Below are 25466 nucleotides of genomic sequence, written 5' to 3'. Positions count from 1 at the left end.
GCACTCTTTCATCCCAGAAGGTACTACTAAGATATGAATTAATGTTTTTTTTTTTTTTGTAAAAACTTAAACAGATTTTTCATTTATTACACTTTGTTAAGATCACCTTTTCCTAAATTTTTCCTTCTTGAAATATCAAATTATTTTAATGTGTCCCGAAATTGGGCTTAGGAAAATTGGTCACCTTAGCCACGATGCCGTACAAAACGAACTGTTCCGCTTAGCATTCCCATTGACATGCTCCAGTCGAAGCTCGCACTAGCTGTCAATACATACCTCTCCAGCAGGTGGGTGACTCTAGGTGTTTCGTGTTACAAGGACTATCATAGCACACACGATACGTATCACGAAAGGCTTTTTGCTCCAAAGCAGGCGTCTTTCAAAGTTAGAAATAATATGGGAAGAAATATTTGGAGAATATGGGAAGAAATACTTGGAGGCAATTTACTGCAGGAACTTTCCACATACTAAAATGCACTTAATAAGTGTTATGTCTTCCTTGCCCGCTGTATGGTTCTTTAGTGGACACAGGAGCGAGGATCAGACGCTGTTCATGGAAAGATAATTCAGATATTAGTTTATCCTAAATCTAATATTAAATAGTAAAATAATAATAATGTCATGTGACGAGGGGCTCCCGTCGGGTAGACCGCTCGCCTGGTGCAAGTCTTTCGATTTGACGCCACTTCGGCGTCTTGCGCGGTGGGGATGATATGATGGTGATTAGGGTACCACAACACCCATTCCCTGAGCGGAGAAAATCTCCGACCCAGCCGTCAATAGAATCCGGGCCCCTAGGATTGACAGTCTGTCGCGCTGATCACTTAGCTACCGGGGGCGGAATGGTAAAATTAATGCATAACTTTGTTGCTGTAGTTGCAGCGTCAGTTGCTAACAATTGAAATGATTCAAATGGCTCTAAGCACTATAGGACTTACCATCTAAGGTAATCAGTCTCCTAGACGTAGAACTAGTTGAACGTAACTAACCTAGGGACAGCACACACATCCATTCCCGAGGTAGGATTCGAACCTGAGACCGTAGCAGGCGCGCAGCTATCCGTTCAAGTCAGTAGAGTTCGTCACTAAATACTTGCGAAGGATCAGATGGCGAGTATTACGTTCCTGCTACGATGGAGACAACATGTTGAATGAACATACAGAGCTTCAATCTCTGCTGGTGACCGGAAGAATATTTATAGTGTCCAGAAGCACTGAGAGTCTTCACCAACTGTGGAGTGGTGCTATTGAACCGGGCTTCATCTTCAAGGGTGGCACAGCTTTTTCTGCACCAATTAGCTAAGGTGAATTACTTTTTGCAGTGAAAATAATACCAACTTGAAAGATCAGTAAGTTATTCGAATTTAAAACCTATAGAGCCTGTCGGGTGCAACTGAGGACTGTTGTCGCCTCTAGTTCTTGGGCACCACTGAAAACTCAACGATAGTTATGCGTAACTGCTTCTCCCGATTGGGATCGATTGCTAATGAAGTGGATCCTAAACCAATTTATACACAACATTCTCTATCACTGGTGATAAAATATCGGTTGACAACGAGAGAAAATATTGCCAGTCCACAACCAGCACCGTACCATAACTAAACTGGCTGTATCAGGAAGCGTAATTCTAGCACGGGTGATGACGCTACTGATCAGCACACCTCCCTGTTGGTTTTGGCTCTGGAAGTCCAGTCACACATCCTCGTCCTTTAAGACTTACCTGATGTTACCTGTAGTCTACCTGCTAGTAAGTAGCGCTTCACCACACTAATACTGATAAAAAACTTGTTTTAAATTATAATTAGTTAAATGCTGCATTTTAGGATGGAAGTTCATATAGTTTTACTTATTATACTTTCGGAGCAAGACCGTTATAGTTTCATATTTTGAATGTTCTTCCCTTGAAATCTTTTAACAAAATACTTCAGTTTTGGTTGTATTATTTTCACTCTTATAATATACTATTTTATGTTTTGTACATTTTTACACAGCCACTGGTCTACATCTTTAATGTAAAACTAATTTTTATACATAATTAAATTTTGGCAATTTTTGTATAAGACCCTTTCTTACTAACAACTTAACATCCCCATCATTCCCCCTCCCCTCCTCACTCCCTTCCCCGCCTTTCTGCCTTTGTTCCGCTCTCTCAGTCTCCCTTGCGCCATTGTATAACTTTTCTGTTGCATGCTGTCTACAGTTTACACACCTGTTGTTCTACAGTGTTAATATTTTAACGAGAACTTTCACGTAATTATACTGTTTATAACTTTACCATGAGATCCTTTGTTAGACTCATGACAATCCATTTCACTCCCCCTCTCTGCTTCTTTTCTCCTCTTCCAATCACAGTCGCTTCATTTTTCCCTTGCCCCCTATTCCTCCTTTCGCCTCTCTCCTACCTCCACCAGGCACCAGTTTAAAATACGGACCACAGTAGCAAAGTACTATACTCCGATATGAGGTTCTTACACAGACAACACGGGTACTACTACTCAGGTAAATGATAAATTAATGTACAATTCCTCTCTACTTATCTTTCAAATTAAATGGCACATATTTGGTTTTACATTGCTTTAGATCTGAAGATGATCCAGAGATAACCCAACGTATCCCGTAATCAGAACGTGTAACTGAGACTGAATAATATATGAGAATTTTTTTTAAATATCAATACAATTGGTGATTGTCTCGGGACCAATACACCGGCTGTAACCTTTTTAATTTGTTCTGAAGCACTAAACTCAATGGAATTTCAATCTCTGGCAATCTGTAACTTTCTGTAACAATGACTAATCTAGTAACTTAAAATAATCTTAGTATATGGAATGTACCAGTAAATTGTAACCTCGGTGAATGTTAAGCAGAGATATTCTGTACAAATTTCCGTCGTTGAAAATGTTCATAGATCCACACGTTCAGCAGCGGAATCTCCGTGGGTGGAATTTACAAGTAAAAGCTTGAGTTGCCCCAGGAAGACCCAACCAGAGCAACAATGAGTATAAAATACAGGTACCTGGAATGCACATTACCTTGAACATTGCATTCTGCTACGAGGAAGCAAGTTCCGTAATCTGTCCGGTCGCTTTCTTTCCGCGGATTTTATACAGTTCTAATTTTGAGAAGATTCATTTCAGTTTGTAGCGTAGAAAGAGGCTTTCATAAATTTCTCGCCAGACACGCATATCGCCAATTTGTTGAAGGTAACTGTTTCTGAGGAGCGGCAGAATTCACCGTCCGCCAATTAGGACTTCCCCGGCGAGGTGACCAGAACGACAGAGGCAGCAAGACACCGGAGCTGGCCGTCTGCTGCTACGTCGGCAAGTGGCCGAGCGGTTGGCTACCCTGACAACGGAGAGGCCAATTGCAAACAGCAGACGGTGAACTCGTAACGAGCTGGTGCCAACTGTTAAACTGAAATCAATGTTCCCGGTTCCGCCCCCGTAATTGGACGCCCCGTGCTGCGGCGGACAACTCGCTAACCCAATTGTTGACCGTTGGCAGTACATGATCCTACAAGAGACAACATCCTACTTCCCACACCTTCACCCTCTTGATGTCTCCCTGTAGTTCTTAAACTCCAGAAGCTAAGTCGCACTACGAAACAGTAATAAACCAGTAAGAGGGTAGTGACTCATTTGACCACTCCAGCAGAAGAGTTTCTATTTTCACAAGCTAGCAGTTACTGAAGAGCTACGCTTATACTCAGACTGAATTTCAGTTTATTTGCTATTTATTCGAATACACACGTGCAGTTCGGCAACCACTCCAAACAACGTGTTTCGCTACACTGAGACCGTCTAACATGGAATGGGCTCTTTTTTTCCGACACCTGTGGCAATTCTTCCTTCGCTTACTTTTCATTTTTTATCAAGGAATCACAATAACATATTTCTTTGTTTTACAGAACTCCAATGGTCCACAACTGCACTGCAATGAACGTCAGCCGGCCGGGTGCCCGAGCGGTTCTAGGCACTTCAGTCTGGAACCGCACGACAACTACGGTCGCAGGTTCGAATCCTTCCTCGGGCATGGATGTGTGTGTTGTCCTTAGGTTTAAGTAGTTCTAAGTTCTAGGGGACTCATGACCTCAAATGTTAAGTCCCATAGTGCTCAGAGCCATTTGAACCAATGAACGTCAGTTACTCCCTGTAAACACCTACCTACCAAAAACAAGCAACATTTTAGTGCGAGGTCTCTCAAAGGAGGATAAGCAATTCATTCAGACCCAGGACGAGATGCAACTCCGTATCAGAATTTGCAACTCATAGTGTGTACTTAGCATGGGTCATTACTAAAGTAGAAGTTGGGAAACATGGAAGTCAGCAGTCGGTGCATCAAGTTTTTGAGAAGTAGCTTTGCAACGCGACAGGGCAACTGTCTGATTCTAAAAGAAGTTAATAGTTCTGTATTTGTTGTAGGGTCAGTTTTTAATTCCATTAAGACTGGCATGAGCAACATCGTCGTCTGCACACTTACAGGTTCAAGGTCTAGCTAGCAATAGATGCACGATCAAAGTAAAGTCTCAGAACAATTTGATTAAAATTAAACGTGGTGAGGGATAAATCATAAATACAGTTGCACAGAAACAAAGGAAATGAAATAGCTCTATTAAAAACACATTTTGGTGCAAATTAATTATCAGTCAATGTTATTATTCTGAAGCATGAGGAAAAACTTTCAGCTACTTCTGTGTCTTCATTGGCATTTGCTCAGGCCTGTTGCTACAGCTCTACTTCATGGCTCTGTCATGTTTGCACCGAAAAAGGTTTCAGTCAGTCACATATCACGTACGCCATAATCGAAGCGGGTCGTTTCCCATCGTCGTCGATATAAGTTTCTCAGTTCTTAAACTGAATTCAAATAAACTAACCTTGTCAATAACGTTGATTGTAGAACATTTCTTTTATCTGGTAAAGGTATTTGAAATACGCTAAGACTTTTCTTATTCTTATTTTCTTCCTTAACTTTGTTCAGAAGCTTAAAATACACGATTCTCGATGGTAAACTCCAGATTTCTAGTGTCTTATTAGGAAACTGTTCACGAAACAGGGTAAGCAACATGTGGTAAGACTTTATTGCGATGTCATATACAATATCACTCACCATGTGGTATTTATTGAGTAATGATGCAGTGAGGAAGGAACCGCTACAACCATAATTCACGCATAGCGTTTCTAGCCTATTAAATTCACAGTGGAGATCGTTCTATAAGAAACTGAAGCCGTGATGACGAAGCTGTACACTGAGGCCGTAAACACTCCATTGAAAAGACTATAGATGGATTTTAGTATTAAGTTTCCACTATATTTCCTTCTTTCTAAAATCGTTATTTACCTGAAGTCCCGAATGAAGAATAGAAATAAGTAAATGTACCTTAGCGATTCCTCTTTTATAATACAAACATGATCTGGTTAAGTCGTTCGGAAAAGAGGGGAATATGTTGAGTGCGAAGGTTCATTTGTAGGTAAAGTAAGCAGGAAGTTTTCGGTAATTCGTGGAATAAGGGTATGGTCTGTGAATTAAAAAGTTGAAAGCGTTCACACAACACAGAAATAATATTGCTTTTTTTACTGTGAATATGTCATCTAAGGACCATGTTCCTACTTCTGTTCTTCATTCTTTGTTCTTTTCTTTCCTCCGAATATGCTTTCATCTGTTCACTATTGTTATAACCAGGAATAACACAATACCCTCTTCAGTCTGGTTTATTAAATCACAAATCAGTTTTCGACAATTATGTTAGCCAAGCGTCTACCCAGGCTCACACTCAGAAGTAATGCATAATTAAAGTTTGGTTATACCAATGTCCAAATGTGCATGGTGGGGTGCACGTCCCGTAATTATTCCCAAGTTCAGTCTCTCCAAGTGAAGTCGCGAGATTTCCGCCGAGCAGCCAGGTAACCTAGAGTGGTGCGGCGAGCCCTCCAGAAGCAGCTGGACCACGGCGTGCGGCACTTCCCGGTGAGAACTGCCGTTTGCGGCGGCGGCCGGGTTTATATAGGGCTTGCTAGTTAATGGAGCCGTCGGCTGGGGTCGCTGTTTTCCAGGGAAAACCAATCGCAATGTTTCCTGGCGTAGCCAATTGCTGTGTGCTGACAAACGCGCACGCGAAGGCGGCCAGCGATGGTAGCCGCGAGCAGCCCGGAGAAGTGCGGCCAGCGATGTATTTCTCGGCCACGTAAGGGAGCGTGCGTGTGAAGGCGGCCAGCGATGGAAGCGGCGGGACGCCCAGAGAAGTGCGGCCAGCGATGTATTTGGCGGACGCGTACTGGAGCGCGTTGTTCGGTGTTTGGTAGAAGTGGTGTGTATCACAACTATGTTCCTTCTTTCTGTCGTCAGACCATTTTGAACCAGTCTTCCTAGCCAACCTGCCTTTGAATCCTTTCATGTCCAATACTTTTTCCTGTTCTCTGTTGTTTATATCTTCTGTTTTTATATTGTTCCTTTCTAAATCCCTTTTTACTTCATTCACCCAGTTTGCTGGGGACTTCTTACCCCACATATATCTGAAAATCTTTTTAGTTAGTCTGGCATTCTAAATAAATGTCCAAAAAACGTAAGTCGTCTTTTTCTCATTGTGTTTGAAATGTTTTCTATATTTTGGCTTATTTCAGAATTACTTCATAATTTCTAACATTGTGCTGCGTTTCGTGGTCATAATATTTTCCTTATATTTCGCCTTTTTAGTTCTTCTAATTTATCTAAATAATGCTAAGTATTCACTTACATATAGGCATTCTGGCTTCGCTACAGTGTTGTAATGTCTTACTTTTGCATTTTTGGATAGGCACTTTTTATTGTAGGGTCTTTGGCGATACCATATGCTCTCCTCATTTTATGCAATCTTTCCTTTATTGCAGAGATTTTCTTAGATTTTTCTTGGATTATCTCCCTTAGATATCTAAATTATTTACCCTCCCTAATTGGACAATATCTGTTTTCAGGAATTTTGGAGCGTCTTTAACATTTGTTATAAATTTTGGTTTTCCTGCAGAGATTATTATGCCAGTTTTGCTGGCTACTTCTTCCAGGAGATTTATTTGTGTTATAGCAGATGTCAAATTTTTGGAAACTGTAGCAAAAACACCTGTAAATACAAGACAGTTTATTTCGATTTTTTTGCTTCCTCTTCCTAACGTTACAGGCGAGATGCTGAGTTTCTCGTTCCAAATTCTCACTGTTTTTTCTGACGCACTCTTAAAAAGAATTGAGGATAGGCCGTCACCTTTTCGTACACATATTTTTAATTTGAAGGGCTGTAAAATTTCCTTTACAGCCTGTATTTGTAAGTGTTTCACGAATAAGTTTTGCCAGTTTAGACTTTACACCAAATTCTCGAATTATTTTATCTGTAGTTTGTCTGTTAACAGAATCAAATACCTTTTTGAAATACGCAAACCTAACTACAAAATCCTTTGAATTAAGTAATAGGAGGCGAATTACTGACTTGAGCTAAGTGCACTTTCTGAGCATGATCTTCCTTTCATAAAACCGCCTTGATATTCACCTAAATGATTGTCTAGTGTTGTTTCTACTTTCCTTAATAAAATCTTGGAACATATTTTATACATTACTGGTAGTAAAGAGATTCCCCTGTATTTTCTTACACCCTGTTTATTAACTTTTGTGGGGTGGATGCATCAAAGCAACTTTCCATTCCTCTGGGATTTATTCTGTTTTCCATATTTCTTCAAAGAGTAAATTTAGCTCCTTTGCTACACTCCTGGAAATTGAAATAAGAACACCGTGAATTCATTGTGCCAGGAAGGGGAAACTTTATTGACACATTCCTGGGGTCAGATACATCACATGATCACACTGACAGAACCACAGGTACATAGACACAGGCAACAGAGCAGGCACAATGTTGGCACTAGTACAGTGTATATCCACCTTTCGCAGCAATGCAGGCTGCTATTCTCCCATGGAGACGATCGTAGAGTTGCTGGATGTAGTCCTGTGGAACGGCTTGCCATGCCATTTCCACCTGACGCCTCAGTTGGACCAGCGTTCATGCTGGACGTACAGACCGTGTGAGACGACGCTTCATCCAGTCCCTAATATGCTCAATGGGGACGTGAGACCGCGTGAGACGACGCTTCATCCAGTCCCAAACATCCTCAATCGGGGACAGATCCGGAGATCTTGCTGGCCAGGATAGTTGACTTACACCTTCTAGAGCACGTTGGGTGGCACGGGATACATGCAGACGTGCATTGTCCTGTTGGAACAGCAAGTACCCTTGCCGGTCTAGGAAAGGTAGAACGATGGGTTCGATGACGGTTTGCATGTACCATGCACTATTCAGTGTCCCCTCGACGATCACCAGAGGTGTACGGCCAGTGTAGGAGATCGCTCCCCACACCATGATGCCGGGCGTTGGCCCTGTGTGCCTCGGTCGTATGCAGTCCTCATTGTGGTGCACACCTGCACCGTGCCCAACACGCATACGGCCATCATTGGCACCAAGGCAGAAGCGACTCTCATCGCTGAAGACGACACGTCTCCAATCGTCCCTCCATTCAGGCCTGTCGCGACACCACTGGAGGCGGGCTGCACGATGTTGGGGCGTGAGCGGAAGACGGCCTAACGGTGTGCGGGACCGTAGCCCAGCTTCATGGAGACGGTTGCGAATGGTCCTCGCCAATACCCCAGGAGCAACAGTGTCCCTAATTTGCTGGGAAGTGGCGGTGCGGTCCCCTACGGCACTGCGTAGGATCCTACGGTCTTGGCGTGCATCCGTGCGTTGCTGCGGTCCGGTGCCAGGTCGACGGGCACGTGCACCTTCCGCCGACCACTGGCGACAACATCGATGTACTGTGGAGACCTCACGCCCCACGTGTTGAGCAATTCGGCGGTACGTCCACCCGGCCTCCCGCATGCCCACTATACGCCCTCGCTCAAAGTCCGTCAACTGCACATACGGTTCACGTCCACGCTGTCGCGGCATGCTACCAGTGTTAAAGACTGCGATGGAGCTCCGTATGCCACGGCAAACCAGCTGACACTGACGGCGGCGGTGCACAAATGCTGCGCAGCTAGCGCCATTCGACGGCCAACACCGCGGTTCATGGTGTGTCCGCTGTGCCGTGCATGTGATCGTTGCTTGTACAGCCCTCTCGCAGTGTCCGGAGCAAGTATGGTGGGTCTGACACACCGGTGTCAATGTGTTCTTTTTTCCATTTCCAGGTGTGTATATTTGGCAAGGACCACTTCAGTAGTTCAGCTGTAATAGAATCCTCTCCACTACATTTGTTGTTTTTGAGATTTTAATTACTTCTTCAATTTCTTCTATAGCTGGTGGTAAATCTCCTTCCAAATTTTCGTTAATATCTGAGAATTCCAGTTCATGACTTGTTTCAAGACAGTTCGTAACCTGACGAAAATATCTTGCCAAAATTTCACAATTTTCACTATTGTTTAACCCATCTATCCGCTTTAATTTTTTAAAACAGACATTTGGAGTTTAGTTCCTCATTCATTTGTTCTTAAAAGTCCGATAAAAGTCATGAGTATTAATTTTTTACAAATTTTTTTATCCTTTCTCATAAGTTTCTCTTTTCTAAGGCTCATTTGGTGTTTCTTTGTCGTTTAAATTGGTCAAAATCCTCAATTTTATTTGAAAATTTTCATTTTTCCTATTCTTATCCCTATCTGCTATATAACTTCTTTACATGTTACATTCCATCATATTTTCCTTTTATTTTTTACTGACCTAAATATTTTCTTTGCGGCATTATTAAATGCTTTGGATATTTATTGCCAGTTGCATGTTTGGCCACGTTAATTTCGTCTTGATAGCTTTTAACTGATTCTCTGTTATAACAAGCCTGTCTGTATTATATTTTATTAACTTTTGTGACTTCCTTAGTTCTTTCTTGGATAGGAGTTTGATTTTAATTTTAGGGAGGTAATGATCCGAAACAAATTCACTATTTCTTACAAAGTTCACATTCATAATTTCCTTTGTACTTTTTTGCGAAATAGCCACATGATCTAACTACAATACCGATTGTTTCTACAACTACCTTACTGGATTTTACATGCCACCTTGTAGATGGACGCTCTTTCTGTGTTTCTCTGAGGAACTCTAACCTACAGCCTAAACTACCCGTGTCGCTGCTTCCTGTGTGCAGTGGACACATGACCTATTAAGCGGAACATATAAACCCATCACCTGATGGCGCAAGTCAAGGAATCTGCTGCCTACACGGTCACAGAACCGCCTGAGCCTCTGATTCAGACCCTCCACTCGGCTCTGCACCAAAGAACCACAGTTGGGTCTATCGGCGATGCTGCAGATGGTGATCTCCACCTTAATCTCGCAAGCAAGATTGGCAGTCTTTACCATTTCCACCAGCCACCCAAAACCAGACAGAATCTCCTCTGATCCAAATCGATGTACATCATTGGTGCTGACATGAGCCACCACCTGCAGTTGGCTGCACCCTGTACTCTTCATTGCATCCAGAAGCAGCCTTTCCACATCCGGAATGCCTCCCCCTGGTATTCACATGGGGTGCACAATGCCTGCCTTCCCCTCCTTGGCAACCAATTTCCTAAGGGGCCCTTTATGCGCCTAACGTTGGAGTTCCCAATTACCAGCAAACGCATCCTCTGTAAACGGCCAGACCTTGTGAGCTGAGAAGCTTCCTCTGAAATGGGGTGGACGACTGCACCCAGCTCAGAGACATCATCAGCCACAGATAACGCCTCATACCTGTTTGTCAAACGAACTGCAGAGGCCCTACGAAGGGCCCCTCAGTACGTTTTCCACTGCCTGCCAGACTTTGGAATGATCTCCCACTCGACCATGGGTGAGGGGTCAACCTCAGAGCAGGCAGTACCCGGGATGGTCACAGACGTGGACCGAATGGGGGACACGTGGGACATGTTCGGCATCTCTCGCATCCCAAGTCTGACCCCCCACAGTGACACCCCTTCGCAGTAGCCTCAAGTTTTGTGTCAGAAGCCAAAGCAGCCTGGAGCTGTGAGCGAAGGGTCGCCAACTCAGCTCGCATCTGTACACAGAAATCACAGTTCCTAACCATTACTGCAGTCACAAACGTTTGAGCCTTGTAAAAATATACAACAAATGAATGATGTACTTGCCTTCTTAGCAGCAGGAAAATGAGGTGTTCTGTAACTGATGGTCTATCTGATACTGAGCTATACTAACCAAAACAAACAAAAGCCTGCACGATACAAGGATTGATAGCAACGGCGGTAAGGTACGATACACTGCTGTTAAAATAAAAGCTTGTGCCTACTAAGCACTCGGAAACGCAAGAAGTTACAAAAATAATCTAGTAACTACACAGCTATCTGTAAATAAATAACTCACTCCTGCTGGAAGCTCGTAAAAATATACAACAAACGAACGGTGTACTCGCTTTCTTAGCAGCAGGAACACGAGGTGCTCTGTCACTGACAGTCTATCCAGTACTGTCGGAGCAGAAGAAGGTGAATATATTCATCTTAAATAGACTGACACAAAATTGGTCTCCCACTGATTTACGGTACATGCTATTGCGACTGTCTCCTTTGTCACTTATACAGCCTCCTCTTATCTTTCTCTTATATTGTCACTGTCTCCGCCACACCTGGGCACCTCAAAAATTCCAGGGGGCAAAACTTATTTTTTACTTATAAATAAATGCTTAAAATTTCGGTGCAAAATGCTTCCTGCCATATGCCTAAGTGCTACAGTTCACCAGTCTGTATTTTTCATCTCGACTGTCTGTTCTCTCTTTTGCTCTCCCTGCTTCTGTCTCCTCCCATACCTCTTTCTCTTTCTTACATCGTCACTGTCCCTCTGCTACTCTCTTTCAGCAAAAATAGAGTGAATATGTTGGCATACCAAAATTTTTGGTGAGATTTACTGTCAGATTATTTTAAAGATGAACATATTCGCCTTTATTGTGCCCCAACAGGAGCATTCTTTCGCTGGTTCACTTCTTTTTCTTGCTACAGCAGAGTGAACTGCTTATATGAAACGAATTCAGTATGTCAGTAAGGCTTTGACAGTTTATTTATATGCTGAGACACATTTGTATACTTTGACATGTATAAAGAAAAAATAAGTGTGCGAAATATAAGGTTAACACAAATTTAACTTTATACAACCTTACGTGAAATTGCATAACATGTTTGTGTTACGCCTACAGCATATAAAAATGTGGTATTTAATTTGAAAGTATAAGAAACTTCGTGTAACAGTTTTCTTTTTTTAAGATATTTTGCTGCCAGGTGGCACCATCCAGTAATTTCCTGGTCAAGAGATCATGTACAGGCCTTAAGTGCCCATTATACAGAGACACTGAGTCATAAAGTCTTATTGATGAAAAAATGGCTACTAGAAACGTAGTACGGTGACATCAGAACCCTTACGATTACCCACAACCGTTACCGGACATCAGTTAAAACTGCATTATTCCGCCGACTGGATATTACATGAGTAAATACCGTAACTTTGAAACTCTGGCTCTCGGTAACTGATAATGATGATGAAAAGAGTTTAGACATTCCCCGAGAATATCACTCGCAACAGAAACAATGGTTGCCGAAATTGGGAGTTTTACGCGTAGTCGCGAGTGAACGAGTCAGTGGGGATTAGTAGCTGAGTGCCATAAGACAACATTAAACATGACGATATGAAGCATTAAGAGCGGAAAATCTGTGATAATCAACTGAAGAAATAGTGGCAAATGGTGGACGTCACCACTGGACAAACTGGACATTTCACGATGATTACACTTTCGTTTCAGTTTACATGATAAATAGTAGGATTTATGCACAAACCAAATTTTTAATAATCACAACAAAGAGAGAAATAGTTCCACCGAGATCGTATAGATAATATGATCGCGTATAAGATAAAAAATAAAAATTAAGTAAAAGTAACATAAAAACCAAGGTAAACATAGTTTTTGATGAGGTAGCACTGAAGAATTTCCAAATTACTGCCATATATCTTGCGAAATATGAAAACAGAAGACGGCAACGAGAACAGAATACTAAGTATGATCCATCATAGAGAGAAATAACTGTATAACAGTTTTTCGTATTATATTGCACTAGAGTCTCCTGGCCAGGGCGAAACAAGAAAATGAAAAACTGTTGGCTGGGATGCCGCGTGAGGAGGAAACAAAGATTATGGCGTGAAGAAGTCACGGCACGTGCCGATTTCATCTGTGGGTGTCTCGCCACTGCCGCACCCTAAGCGAGGGGGTGTCACCCCTCTGGGGACCGAGGAGGGCGCTAACCCTCTAGCGAATTAATCATCCGTCACGACTAGCAATTTATTGTTTTATACCTCGCCACTTGCGTACGAGTCACGCTTCCGACGCTGGAGATTTACTGCGAGCTTCATCTTGCCAGAATTCGTCAAGTTAGTGGATATTTAATCTCTCTCTCTGCTTTTCTACTTACGAAATTCATGCTACTGTATGGAATTTATAGAGACTTTAACATCATTTTGATATTGTTGACAATAAAATTTTTATAAACACGCTTGAAGTACTTGGTGTAAGAGGATTGGCAAACGAGTGGTTTCGGTCTTGCTTTCAAAACAGGGTGAAAAATGTTGAGATTTTTCATACCTAATTTTTTAGTACAATTATGAAACGTCCCCTTAGAAAAATTATACACGACTGTGCTTAAACTGACACACAATACTTATGAGCACAACGCAATGTGACTTTCACCAATCCCCACAAGAGAATGGCCCTGACTAACATTAACCTATATGTTTCACAAATCACTTACCTCACAAAAATCTTCGTTACTCGAACTACTGCAATACAGCGAGCGCCACTACTGCCAGCTAAATAAAAGATTCAAACTACGCAAGGCACCATCTACCGATAGGCACAGTTAGCAAATGAATGATTTTAATAGAGAACAAACAATGTATTTACCTTGATAGTCATAATATATATATCAGTTCATGACACCAATTCTTACAAATTTCAAAACTCCGCCATCTCTCTCCCCGCGTCCACCACCGTTGGCGGCTCACCTCCAACTGCGCAACGCTACGCGCTGTTAGCATCCAGCTGCCGCTGCCCAACACTACCATGGCAGACAACAATGCAAACCAGCCACAGACTGCACACGGCACAGCCAGTGATTTTCATACAGAGCGCTACGTAGCGGCGGCGTTACCAATAAAAAAACATAAACAGCCTACTTACACAATTATGACAGTTTTTCGATAAAATAATTATCCGAAAAGGAACATGAAACATAGATGTTTCTCAGGCTACTGTATGAGTCCAGTTTTGCTCCTAAAACATATCAATGACTTTCCAGTCAGTATGCGTCACGGAAAAAGGACCTCTCTGCTGATGACAACATCACAATCACTGAGAAAACAGCAAACCTCGTATTAGCCAGAGTGAATGAAACCTTCAAGAACGCTTACGATAGGGCACTATATAATAAATTATCATTGAACGTAAAAAAAACAAACAGCATATATATTTCAGTATAAACAAAGAAACTAATCGTGTCGCGTTAAGCAGAGATGAAAATCTGTAGATTGTGTAAGAAACACAAAGATCTAGGGATGAATACTGATGGTCAGTTAAAGTAGAATGAACACACAAACATAATGGCAAAAAGAATATCATCAGCAGGTTTTGATGTAATTCAAGACCATTTTATTATAGTAAAAATCTTGAGGTGACACGCTATTCCTACGTACACACAGTTCTTAGCTATGAGCTTATTTTCTGGATATCGATGACACAAAACAAGGATATTTTGAAACTGCAGAAAAAGGTCGTTAGACTAATAGCGGGATGTAGTAGTCGGGATAACTAAGGAATTAAAAAACTAGGTATCCTTATGCACCGAGTGAATACATCTACTAGTCTGTTGTGTGCAACAGGAAAAAAAGTTAGTAACTATTTCAGTTTTATCCTTAAGCTCGGAATAGGACTCAGCTTGGATTTAACATTTATCAAGGAAAAACAAACAAAAGACCAAAACAGAATTTTACATAATGGAATAAAATTGTATTATGCGTTACCTTAGGAGACGAAAAAGATTACTAAAATACATTTGCTTAAAAAGTGTATACTACACAATTAAAAATTATTTGAAGAACTTAGAATAGTCGTTGATGATGAAAGGGAACTACTACAAAACGTTGTCACATCATAGTAGTGTATCACAATGTAACAGTTTTATAAGACAATCGTGTGTCACGATCTACACTCCTGGAAATTGAAATAAGAATACCGTGAATTCATTGTCCCAGGAAGGAGAAACTTTATTCACACATTCCTGGGGTCAGATACATCACATGATCACACTGACAGAACCACAGGCACATAGACAAAGGCAACAGAGCATGCACAATGTCGGCACTAGTACAGTGTATATCCACCTTTCGCAGCAATGCAGGCTGCTATTCTCCCATGGAGACGATTGTAGAGATGCTGGATGTAGTCCCGTGGAACGGCTTGCCATGCCATTTCCACCTGGCGCCTCAGTTGGACCAGCAATAGTGCTGGACGTGCAGACCGCGTGAGACGACGCTTCATCCAGTCCCAAACATCCTCAATCGGGGACAGATCCGGAGATCTTGCTGGCCAGGGTAGTTGACTTACACCTTCTAGAGCACGTTGGGTGGCACGGGATACATGCAGACGTGCATTGTCCTGTTGGAACAGCAAGTTCCCTTGCCGGTCTAGGAATGGTAGAACGATGGGTTCGATGACGGTTTGGATGTACCATGCACTATTCAGTGTCCCCTCGACGATCACCAGAGGTGTATGGCCAGTGTAGGAGATCGCTCCCCACACCACTATGCCGGGTGTTGGCCCTGTGTGCCTCGGTCGTATGCAGTCCTGATTGTGGCGCTCACCTGCACGGCGCCAAACACGCATACGACCATCATTGGCACCAAGGCAGAAGCGACTCTCATCGCTGAAGACGACACGTCTCCATTCGTCCCTCCATTCAGGCCTGTCGCGACACCACTGGAGGCGGGCTGCACGATGTTGGGGCGTGAGCGGAAGACGGCCTAACGGTGTGCGGGACCGTAGCCCAGCTTCATGGAGACGGTTGCGAATGGTCCTCGCCGATACCCCAGGAGCAACAGTGTCCCTAATTTGCTGGGAAGTGGCGGTGCGGTCCCCTACGGCACTGCGTAGGATCCTACGGTCTTGGCGTGCATCCGTGCGTCGCTGCGGTCCGGTCCCAGGTCGACGGGCACGTGCACCTTCCGCCGACCACTGGCGACAACATCGATGTACTGTGGAGACCTCACGCCCCACGTGTTGAGCAATTCGGCGGTACGTCCACCCGGCCTCCCGGATGCCCACTATACGCCCTCGCTCAAAGTCCGTCAACTGCACATACGGTTCACGTCCACGCTGTCGCGGCATGCTACCAGTGTTAAAGACTGCGATGGAGCTCCGTATGCCACGGCAAACTGGCTGACGCTGACGGCGGCGGTGCACAAATGCTGCGCAGCTAGCGCCATACGACGGCCAACACCGCGGTTCCTGGTGTGTCCGCTGTGCCGTGCGTGTGATCATTGCTTGTACAGCCCTCTCGCAGTGTCCGGAGCAAGTATGGTGGGTCTGACACAGCGGTGTCAATGTGTTCTTTTTTCCATTTCCAGGAGTGTATAATGCATAGCCATTCTCCTAAGTTCAACATTTCACCCAGGATGGGATGACGATGAGTCAGTGTTTTCACGTGGACTGAGGTTAGGATATGAAGGCGTGCACGAGAAATAGTGGCACGTTTGTGGGTTCTGAGTCAGTTTTAGGAACAGATTGGAGACACTGCGAGGGGCATCGTGGAACATTTGTGGTGCAGGAGTCACCAGCGGGTTTCCTTGACGTCTGCAGCGATGAAGGGCACGATTTTGTTTCCTATTACAATTACACTGAACGTACTGTATAATTAGGTAAAACCGAATGCGGTAGTAAATGTTCGGGAGGATGGGTTTCTTCCGTCCGGCCGTCCCTATTTAAGTTTTCCACAGTTTTGCTAAATCTTTTCAGGAAAATGCCCAGATGGTCCCTTCATCAAGCATACGACCAACCACCTGTTGTATCCTTATAACACATGTACTCTGTGTGTATTTACAATTTTATACTATTTGTTTTCACTGTGATGTGATCATTATAAGATGAATTCTTGACGATGTAACAAATAAATGAATTTGTTCGACGTCAGACAGCAACCTCTAAGCCAACATATTTTTCAGATAGTGACTGATTATTTGCTACAGTGTACTTACAAACGACGGCTACAGAAACAAAACAAAAATATGAGTTATGTGTAATTACCTGATTCTGTAATCGTTAACGAACTTTCTTGCATGTATGCATCGTTGTGATTTACAATATACCACATCTATAGTTTTGTGGGGATATTTACAAATATGTGGTTGTTTGTTGCAGAACATGGTTTTGTTATTGGTTTGATATCCAATGTGACCTTTTTACAGACGTTTCTTCCCATGGATGATTTTTTAACCAATTTTCTCTTTCAGCGCAGTTCTTCTGTCTTGTATTTCCTACCAAAATCTAGTTGAAAAAAATTGTATATTAATGTCATAACATGGGTATATATGTCATTTGCAGACCTTAGCGTTTTAAATTTCCCAATCAACTTTTTCGTTGCTCGCTGCCTCGTTGCAGAATAATGAAGCAAAAGAAAGAACATCGCTGCGCATGATCTAATCTCCCGTCACCGATAAATTCGGAGTCACAAGCTGACACAAAGAATATTCAATCGAACCTCGCAATATCCTACTTAGATTATCATTCATGACATATTATTATAATAGTAACCAGTGTCAGTCTGAGTCTGACAAAGGCGCAGTGTGGTGAACAAAGCGTATATAGTGTTCGATTTTGTTTGACATAAATGGAAATGTTCTGGTTTTTACAGTAGTCGCTTTTCGTTATTCTTACAAGCAAAATCTATTTCAGATTCAGACGTATTTGGTATTAACCTTCTTCTTAATTAGTGAACAATTATTGTTTCTTTTTTGTAGCTCCTTCGCTAATGCACATTTCTGGAATGCCGTCTATCGTTCTTCGAGTGCTTGCGACAGAACTACTGATACAACCAGTTCTTTCACCAGAAGTTTCCAAATATTAATTTTTATCCGTCTGTAATTCTATTTTCCGCTTCTTGTCACTAGTTTAGTGTTCCCATTACTAAAATATACCAACGCTCACAAATCTATCATTAGTGCCATTCTCTCTTGTATCTCGATTACTGTTCTCATACTCATCGAAAATTTAATTGCATATTTCAGTGTTGTTTGTTTGCGTCACTGGACTGTGAAGTTTTTTTATGACCAGTTTGTTTTACATGTACCATAAATTTCTCCCAGTTTTTCCATGTCGGCCGGCCGGTGTGGCCGATCGGTTCTAGGCGATTCAGTCTCGAACGGCACGACCGCTACGGTCGTAGGTTCGAATCCTGCCTCGGGCACGGATGTGTGTGATGTCCTTAGGTTAGTTAGGTTTAAGTAGTTCTAAGTTCTAGGGCACTGATGACGTCAGATGTTAAGTCCAATAGTGCTCAGAGCCATTTGAAACATTTTTTCCATGTCAAATAAGAATTTTACAGCAACTGCAATTAAATACTTAGGAATAACCTGTCTGTTTGCGGAGTGCTGGTCCAGGGTAGAACAAACGCTTGGTGTTCGGAACACAGCCATTCGTTCTCATGACATGAGCAGAATGGTCTAGTGATCAAAGTGCATAAAGCTGCAAATAATTACTCATTATACGAATAACAACAAGAGCTTTTCTCTGCAAATCGATCTGCGTAAAATTTGTTACACATTATGTCATTTATAAAGGCTAAACTCATTTACTTTCATTAAAATAAACCACTGACATCATTAACATGCCTCTGTGACCTCAATTAACCGCCCGGAAAAAGCGAGAGAGAGCAGATAAGCTAGCACACACACACACACACACACACACACACACACACACACACACACACTGTCTATATATGTATTTTTCCAACAAATATTTTGTTACAAGCAAACCGTCGGTTAGCAGCAGAAGAGTACTTGCGAATGCTCTTTGAAACACACTCAGAGCGTTAGCAGAACTGTGGTAGGAAGCTCTCATGAAATACCTCCCTGGTGATGAAAGTAATGTAGTGGAGTTGTCAACACAGCTGCTATTGCTTTACTTACAGCGAATTAAATTTCAGTATATATTGTTAAGTTTCGTCGTCTGAGCAGCTGCGAGTAATGATTAAAGCTTCTCCTGAACTGCTAGATCGGAAATACTGAACTTTAATAAGTTCCAGCTCACATACAAAGCCACATTTTATTTTATTTATTCGTTTTATTTCCCGCTGGGGTGTGGGGTGGCAGTGAGGGAGAGCAGAACGAAAGAATTCAAGGAAGCCCGAGCAGAATCATGAGTGTCTCATACATCTTATTGAGCCAAACTATCTGAATCCTCTGCTCTTGTAAGCATTTAGGGAACCTACACAACGCGCACGTCCTCGAATAATAGCTTTGACTTTAGGTATCGATCAGTTACAGAACACCAAGTTGTACTGTTAGGTAAGTACCAACCTGACAGAATATAAGAATATTTTACCGTTGTACTCATTACGTACGACGTACGTTGGTGGAAGTAACATATTTCTTCATTTCTTCCGAAACATGGGCTCTCCGTATTTCGCGAACATGCTCTAGGAAATGCATGACACCTTAGTCTCTCTGGTAGAGCAATTTCCCACAAAAGGCAAAGTTCCCTAGTTCGAGTCTCCGTCCGGCCCATACTTTTAACCTGCCAGGAGGTTTCATCTTTCATGTTGATTCTATGACTGTAGTCTGATGCGCTAAACGAAAACGAGACGCAGCTCTCTCCTTCCCACAATCTCTTTCTCTACGTTTAATACCACTTCATCAAGATATAACAACGAATAATATTCAAAAAATAGTCGAGCAGAAGCTTTGTGTTCTACGGTTCCATAACGTTCTTACAACAAGCTAGCGTTGTTTTACATAAGGAATAGTTAATTAGAATTAAAATCCGGGAGAGATTCGCATTTGATTGGAAGTGCATCATTTTTACTTGGTGATGCAAGAGCGTTAAGTAATATTTCCATCGGCGATTTACAGTCGTGATTAGACTAGTAGCGAGATATAACGTTTGTTAATTTTGGCGTTGAAAGTTTCGCAATGGTTTCTGAGCAAAAGCACATCACTCACTGCATAGGCCTCTTCCTAGTGGCCGACTTATGCCTTAACGCGGTACGATCGTGGAACATCGCCGTTATTGCCCAGAGATGAACCGTGATTTTGTCACTGCTTCTTTGTTCTAGTAGCTCCTCATTTGGCCTCACGAGACTGGTAGACTCCAAACATCCTGAACGCTAGAAGAATCTGAAGATTTACCAGAAATCTTACACGGGTTCTCCCGCATCGCAGGCATCAACACTAGCCATTCGGTTACAAGGGTGATCAGATACCCGGTAAACGCGCTCAAATTGAAAAGATAGCCGCTCAGATTCGGTTATTGGAGTGTAAACAAACCCAAGTGGAGCTTCATACCAGGCAAGAAAGTTATACACAGCAAGAAGAAAAACATTAATAAAATAAGATGTATTTCCCTCTTTTATTCGACACAGATACAGGGCAAGCTATGATTGCTCTAAATGGTGTAATATGCTAATTCATAGCCTATCAGAAATGGCTCGGAAAAACATTATCATGTACGTATTCATGTTTAATCCTAGGAAAATGTTACACTGCTGCTAAACCATCGTAAGTTTTACTAATCCACATTTTATTCACAGGAAATCGCAATTTATAGGCTCAGCATTAGATTCTTACCGTTTTTAGATCACCAGCGGTGTTTTACATACCAAATTAAGTACAGGTCGTCCTGTTTTATACCCTATTGCAACCGTAAATTTTACGAGGGTTTAGTAATTTCAAGTTAAATGAACGTCTTTTATAGAAATAAGTGTACTGTCGAAAGCGGTGACACATTTGTGAGGTATCTTTGCTAACAGTCTCAACGACTGAATGATTTAGTGTGGACACATTTCGTAAGCCGCAATCGCACGGCAGTGACTTCTATTGTTCCAGGGCATTATATAAACTGTGTGCATTTTATGAACCGAATTTTTATCACGGAATTTATGCGTGGATTCTGCCTTTTATACTTTCACTTTATGTGATGTAACATGACAGTTTTATGACAAGTTCCATAAAATCAGACGATAGCAATATAAGACTGTCGAAATCAGTCATGTAGGAACGATAGAAGTGACTAAAACGCGATAGTGGCGTACTAAGTATGTTCATTTTCAACCATACCGATCGCGAGACGGCACAGCATGTGTACCTTACAAAATGAACTGGAGTTATATCACTGCGGTGAACTCATCTTTTCAAGACCATTCGAATACTCTCGAAGAGAGCACATCGTTCCATTAAAAAATAAAAACGATATTTTCGTCTATATCTCCATTAATAGAAGAGCCATAGGACTAAAATAACAATAAAATCACGTATTCCTTTACGTGCTATTCATTTGCAGCAATTTTTTTTTTTTTTTTTTTGCGTTTTCAGCCGTTCACCAAATAAACAGGGTGTGGCATGTTACGTGAATCACCTTGTATACAGGGTGTTACAAAAAGGTACTGCCAAACTTTCAGGAAACATTCCTCAGACACAAATAAAGAAAAGATGTTGTGTGGACATGTGTCCGGGAACGCTTGATTTCCATGTTAGTACTCATTTTAGTTTCGTCAGTATGTACTGTACTTACTCGGTTCACCACCAGTTGGCCCAATTGAAGGAAGGTAATGTTGACTTCGGTGCTTCTGTTGACATGCGACTCATTCCTTTACAGTATTAGCATTGTTGCTGATGTCTTGATTGGGCCCCATGTTCTTCCACCTATGCTCAGTGGAGCACGTTATCATTATTTCATACGGGATACACTGTGCTGCTAGGACATGTGCCTTTACAAGTACGACACAACATTTGGTTCATGCACGATGGAGCTCCTGCACATTTCAGTCGAAGTGTTCGTACGCTTCTCAACAACAGATTCGGTGACCGATGGATTGGTAGAGGCGGACCAATTCCATGCCCTCCACGCTCTCCTGACCTCAACCCTATTGACTTTCATTTACGGGGACATTTGAAAGCTCTTGTCTACGCAACCCCGGTACCAAATGTAGAGACTCTTCGTGCTCGTATTGTGCACAGCTGTGATACAATACGCCATTCTCCAGGGCTGCATCAGCGCATTAGAGATTCCATGCGACGGAGGGTGGATGCATGTATCCTCACTAACGGAGGACATTTTGAACATTTCCCGTAACATAGTGGTTGAAGTCACGCTGGTAGGTTCTGTTGCTGTGTGTTTCCATTCCATGATTAATGTGATTTGAAGAGAAGTAATAAAATGAGCTATAACATGGAAAGTAAGCGTTTCCGGACACATGTCCACATAACATATTTTCTTTCTTTGAGTGTGAGGAATGTTTCCTGAAAGTTTGGCCGTATATTTTTCTAACACCCTGTATAAGTTGAAACTGTTACTGAAATACAGTGACTCAAAAACGAAGAAGGTACGCCGCAGCCGGAAACATTCTAGAGTAGAGCTTTAATGTCTATCCTCCAGAGATGGGTTTTATGCAATAATACAACGCTATAATTATATTTACTTGAGGCAAACGAGCACAGAACCAAGAGTTACGAGGTTAAAGTTGCTTGGTACTCCAAGTACGGTAGAGTAAACGGAGAAGAATCTCCGGCGTCACGAATACGAAATAAGGCTTTAACAAAGGGGTGGCGAACGGTGAGGTGTCGGGAGCGAGGACGAATCTGGCAATTTTCCCGTCAGCTGGAGCTTGTTAAGGGGCGCGCGAGCCCGTGAAATACGCGCACGTGGCGCCGCCCCGCGACGTACGCGCAGCTGACGGATGGCGCCTGCCGGCGGGGCTGACACGGCCTCCGTCAGAGGGACCGCCGCGAGTTCCGTGCAGGCTGTGTGTGCGCGCGCCAGCCAACTGAGAGGAGCGGGCGGCACGGGTACGGTCGTAAAAAGATGACGTGCGGCACCCGCATGCGCTGCACGCTACTCCAGAAAGTACCCCGTACCTACGAGGCCAGGTGCCGCGGCGTTTAGTATATGGACACAGATGGAGCTTCACAGGGTTCGTGCCTGTGTATCGCCTTTCACTGAGGAGATTTGTAGCAGTCACAGAATTGTTAATTATTTACCTGAAAACTGATTCCCCGTAATTCTGAAAAACGGCAAGAGCACAATATAACCAGTTCTGTACAAAAACAGAATTACGCGTCAACAGAAGTCAGTGAATTGGTCGAATGTTGAGAACTTTTGCGTGTATTTACTGATTGAAAGTTAAACTTTAAACTGGAAGAAACACATCACTGAGCTGCTCAAAAAAAAAAAAAAAAAAAAAAAAAAAAATTCCCTCCTCACTATTATTTTGGAAGCTAATAAATTGGCATCTTTTTCACATATGAATGCATTTCCTGGATACCTCATAACTTAGTAAGAATCTATTGATTGCACAAACGCGAACGAGAACGCCTCAGGGGCTCAGAATTTGTTTGTTGAGCATGAGCTTCGCGACCCTGGTGAGTGCCACCAGTCCTGTGTCAATGTAACCTCTGGGCACTCTTCAGCGACCACCGTTCGGCGCGGCGGTGAAACGCGTGTGTCACCTGGAACGGGGATCATAACTTGACCTCCCGAATCGCGAAGGATGGTAAAACCCTCTTTAAAGCAATCCTCAATCCGAAGGTGTGCCGCGCGTTGATGGGATGCAGGGCTGTTAAGGCACAACAGTCGTAAGCGGGCGACCTCTGGGACACCTGCCGCACCCCTGTTATACAAGCCTTGCCCATGCAAGCGGGTCTCTGTGTGGGTCCACGTCCGTTCCCTAGCTGGTCGTGGGCGACCATGGAGCCTCTTAATTCTTCAAAAGCTGCTCTCAGTGGATCGGGTGGTCCACTGGTGAGCACTGTTACCCATCCCAACAACAGAAGCCCTGTGGACACCTCTGCTGAGCATACTCCTCAGAAATGCAGAATCAGTTAAGATGTTTTGTGCTAGACAAAGCAGCCGAGGGCACCTTTGATAAGGTGTCCGCGTTCTACATCCAGAGATGTTTAGATGGTATTTCGAGATGTATGAAGACCATAAAAAGACTTCGTAATGGCAGATTGTTAATTGAAACGACCACTTCAGGGCACGTACGGAGACTTCTGAAAGCCGCAGCATTGGATGAATACCATATTAATGTTAATACCTAAAACCTTAAATTCCAGCGGCGGGGTGGTAACATTTGAGGACATCACTGTCTTACGATTGGAATCGACAGATGAAGGTGGCAAGGAAGTTCAAAATTTGAAGAAGAGACTGAATGAGCAACTTAAATCAACACCTACATCCATTCTAACTCTCAATACGCAAGACCTACCCAGCCACATTAAGGCAGGTCTCTTACGCTTGCCGGTTCGCTCCCTTTTGCTCTTTTCCAAATCCCAAGCGGCATTCCAAGTGTCAAAGATTTGGTCATACAGCCGTCGCATGTAATGGTCGTGCCCTATGTGTAATCACGTCCAGTATGGAGTAGACAGTGCCCCATCTATAGGCTCGAAAAGAAACTTCAAGAACTTAAAGATACACGACGCGTGTCATATTCCGAAGCAAAGAAGCTGTTTAAATCAGTGCAGCCCGCATCATTCATACGTCATTTGCATCAGCTGTGAAACAGCCCGCCGTCAAAGTTAGTGTGACGACACAAACAAAAGTGGCAACTGTCGATACCAGCATGTGCTCCTGTTGCTACACGTGTCAACATCCGGGTTCTGGTAACACTGCGTTTGGCAGAGACTCAGTTGCACCAACAATGAGAATGTGGAGCCATTGCCCCCAACAGCAAATGTCCCGCCGGCGCCGACTGGTACACTCATTCTGAGACCTCCTGTGTTTCAGCCCAACAAGGAAAAGCCACTATAAGGACAAGTCAGAGACCAATGGCCCAGTCCCTAGAGAACCGACACTGAAAACGACTTCCAGTGCTGCTATTGACGATTTGGCAATGGATATGGTTCCAAACGGCGACCTCCCTAATTCTACTAGTCCACCACCAATGACCTTTCGGTCCCCGATCAGGTGCAAAGAGAAAGGGAAGGCAAACTTTGGAACTTAAACGGCTCGAACTGATGAACTAAAACTACTCACGCAGACCTGAACCGCGTGTGTGTGTTTTCAGGAAACATATTTCGAGGATTCTGACACCCTTGTGTTTAGAGGTTAACGTCTGTATCTAAAAGATGATCTTCATGGCGGTAGAGCTCAGGGAGCAGTGGCAGTGTTCGTCCATGACACACTTTAGTCCTCCCCTGTATTTTTCAGGTAACCTTCTGTTTCCTCCACCTTCAGCTACCGGCAC

The sequence above is a fragment of the Schistocerca gregaria genome, chromosome 1 (genome assembly GCF_023897955.1).
Source record: "Schistocerca gregaria isolate iqSchGreg1 chromosome 1, iqSchGreg1.2, whole genome shotgun sequence".
Lineage (NCBI taxonomy): Eukaryota > Metazoa > Arthropoda > Insecta > Orthoptera > Acrididae > Schistocerca > Schistocerca gregaria.
This window is presented reverse-complemented; position numbering follows the sequence as displayed.